The sequence below is a fragment of the Monopterus albus genome, unplaced genomic scaffold (genome assembly GCF_001952655.1).
Source record: "Monopterus albus unplaced genomic scaffold, M_albus_1.0 scaffold4.1, whole genome shotgun sequence".
NCBI lineage: Eukaryota > Metazoa > Chordata > Actinopteri > Synbranchiformes > Synbranchidae > Monopterus > Monopterus albus.
Window position 1 is genome coordinate 5,371,259 of NW_018127884.1, and position 3,465 is coordinate 5,374,723.

The following is a 3,465-nucleotide window of genomic DNA, read 5'->3' on the forward strand; positions in this document are numbered from 1 at the left end:
GCCTGGAGTTTGCTAAAAAACACCTGAAGGACTCGAAGATGGTGAGAAATGAGATTCTCTGGTCTGATGAGACCAAGATAGAACTTTTTGGCCTTAATTCTAAGCGGTATGTGTGAAGAAAACCAGGCACTGCTCATCAACCTGTCCAGTACAGTCCCAACAGTGAAGCATGGTGGTGGCAGCATACTGCTATGGGGGTGTTTTTCAGCTGCAGGGACCGGACGACTGGTTGCAATCGAGGGAAGGATGAATGTGGCCAAGTACAGGGATATCCTGGACGAACACCTTCTCCAGAGTGCTCAGGACCTCAGACTGGGCCGAAGGTTCACCTTCCAACATGACGATGACCCTAAGCACACAGCTAAAATAACGAAGGAGCGGCTTCACAATAACTCCGTGACTGTTCTTGAATGGTCCAGCCAGAGCCCTGACTTAAACCCAATTGAGCATCTCTGGAGAGACCTGAAAATGGCTGTCACCAACGTTTACCATCCAACCTGACAGAACTGGAGAGGATCTGTAAGGAGGAATGGCAGAGGATCCCCAAATGCAGGTGTGAAAAACTTGTTGCATCATTCCCAAAAAGACTTATGGCTGTATTAGCTCAAAAGGTTGCTTCTACTAAATACTGAGCAAAGGGTCTGAATACTTATGACCATGTGATATTTCAGTTTTTCTTTTTTTAATAAATCTGCAAAAATGTCAAAAATTCTGTGTTTTTCTGTCAATATGGGGTGCTGTGTGTACATTAATGAGGAAAAAAATGTACTTAAATGATTTTAGCATATGGCTGCAATATAACAGAGCGAAAAATTTAAGGGGGTCTGAATACTTTCCGTACCCACTGTACATGCATCGGGATCAGGAAGCTGACGTGTAGTGTCCATTGAAGATGTAGGGGTTTGAGCTTTATAATGTTAAAAACACTTGAAGGTGGTGGTTGGGGCAGACAGGTGGAAAACTCAGACTTTCATGTAGACAACCAGAGACCATATCCCGTGTTTTAAAGTGTTTTAACCAATCCCAGGGCCTTTTCCTAACATTAACGATCTAGTTGTATGTCTGTAGTACGTTTTGCTTTGGAGACCAATGTAGCTATTATACATTTTGCTGTGAGACTAGGTCGCGTCAACATACGAATGTTATTCTGTATTCAGGATCCAACATTCTACACTATATTTGTACATGTGGTTGCATCTCAAAAGAACATCATTTGTGTAAGTTTCAGCAAATATGCAGGATATTTGCCAAAAAGGACATTAAAAAAAGCATTGCATCCTCTCATTCCACCTGGGGCTTACTGCCTTCAATGAGAAACATTATGCCTTATGTTCTCCTTGCACACTGGGAATTGCAGTATGTCTCAATTTCAGTCTAGGCTGACACATAATGAAGAGACATTGGGGGGGTCTGTTCAGCAAGATGGAATACAAAAATTCCCACACACACACACTGCTTGGTATGCAGGTCCTCAATGACATCTGGAAACAGTAAGCCAATAGATTTAGCTAATCTTTTGGCACTGTTTCTATATTTAAACTCTATGAAACCATGGCAGGATACTTGAAGGATGATACTGAGAGAATTAAGCCATCCTAGTTCATCCCTCAGTGTCAATGAAAGGTTAAAGGCCTGTGCTAGAGTTTCGGCCTCATATCAGTGAAACTTCACTTTCCAAAATCCTACTCGACACTTTGCCCGGTTAGGACATACTTTCATTTTTAAATTTCTTATAGTTTTGCTAGTCATCGTTATTTTTTGTTGGCTTTGAGGAGCACTACGCTTTTCTGTCTGACACACCACTCTTCGATTCCAAGCAATAACTCACAACAAGACACTCTTAATGACCACCAACAGACTCATTGAGCTGCACAGGAAGACGCCTGCATGCCATTCAAGCCACACACTCACAATATGTCTATTAGGGCTAGAAAAACAGCCTCACTTGTCCTCAACTGCCTTATAAATACCACTGCACAAACAAGAATCATAGAATAATAGTGTCTCTTTTTGCGTGTTCTGACCATCATTTCTCAATCTTCAAAAAGCAAATAAAACTTAATTCATTACTTATCTAAAAGAACTAATTAGGAAAACAAATGCAATAAATAAATATAGATACAATATATACTACAGTAATATTTGCCTTTCTAACAAGCATCCTGTCATTGAAAAAAATATCTTCTCTAAACATGAGATGTTGAGGAAAACCTAATGTTTAGATTAGCTCTCTCCATTTAACTTGGCTTAGATATCTGACCCATATTATTCAACCCGCTGGATGCTACACCTGCTGCTGCTCTGCTCTGTGTCACTTGGATCCTAAATGATATAGCGTACTACCTCTAGCTGTCATTTCTGACCCTCTGTGACCTCCACCAGTACAAACCTTCAACTGCAAAATCGAAAGTACGCAGCATTTGTTTTGGCATAAAACATAATCCAGACTTTTAAGTGTTATTCATGGTGTTGTATTGAAGAAAACAAAAAATGTAATATTACACAAGTATGTGATGAATAGTACTTTCAAAAGAGAGTTTTCCCTCAATATCCACAGCCAAAACCATTCTGCTTAGTGAATAAACCTTATCTGCAGTAGCCAGTATAAATGAACAAAAACATAACAGGCACGATGTCCTGTGCAGTATGATACTGTGAATTGTTAATGCTCCCCCAGAGATTGACAGCTACGCCAGTTATGAAAAGCAAATATTTGTCCATCAACTGAATGATCCATATAAGGATAGCAGACCCCCTGTCACAGATCCCTTAGGGTGGCCCTGTAGATAAGAGAAGCAACTATTTCTTCACTGTTCCTGAAAAGGAGGATGGACACAGACAGCAACAGGACCCAGATACTAGGCTGGACATAATGTAAAACATATATATAAAGTATTCAGAGGAAGGAATACCCAATTAGTGAACGAGGAAAGGGTTTAAAGCAAGATTTTGAGTAAACAATCATTATGAATTTATCTAAAACAGGAAATGCCAACATCTGCTGCACAAGCTCCAAAGGGCAAATGTGCTATTAAAATATGAAAATTCCCTGGAGTTTCATCTCTTATTTTGTGATACAGAAAAAGCTGGAGCATTTTTATAAGACAAATATTTGTAACATTACCATGTTTCATACAGAAGAAAACATTCGTAACCATCCAATCAGGAGGCTGGCAAATGGTAAGGAACACAAGAGCAAGGACACCGACTAGCTAGAAAGACATTGTACAACCTGTGCACATCACACATTAACTTAACTGCTCCAGAGATGTTGTTGCTCTTCTGTCATGAACTATTAAACTGTTATATTGGCCTGACTGCAGACAGCAAAAGGTCTCAGTCACAATCAGACTCCAGCCTGTCAATAACACTGAGTTCCATGACTGATTTCTACCAGTCAACAAATCATGTAAAACAGGAGTCCAGGAAACTGGAGAAGGGAGGCCAGTGTTTAGTATTCTTGAT

General features: G+C 40.0%; 1 protein-coding gene across 2 annotated transcripts in view; it reads right to left on the reverse strand.

Moving 5' to 3' along the window:
• The window catches only part of sbf2 (SET binding factor 2), a 95,853-nt gene that overhangs the window by 80,063 nt on the left and 12,325 nt on the right, over nucleotides 1–3,465 (reverse strand). The gene's annotated exons all lie outside the window — the stretch shown is intronic.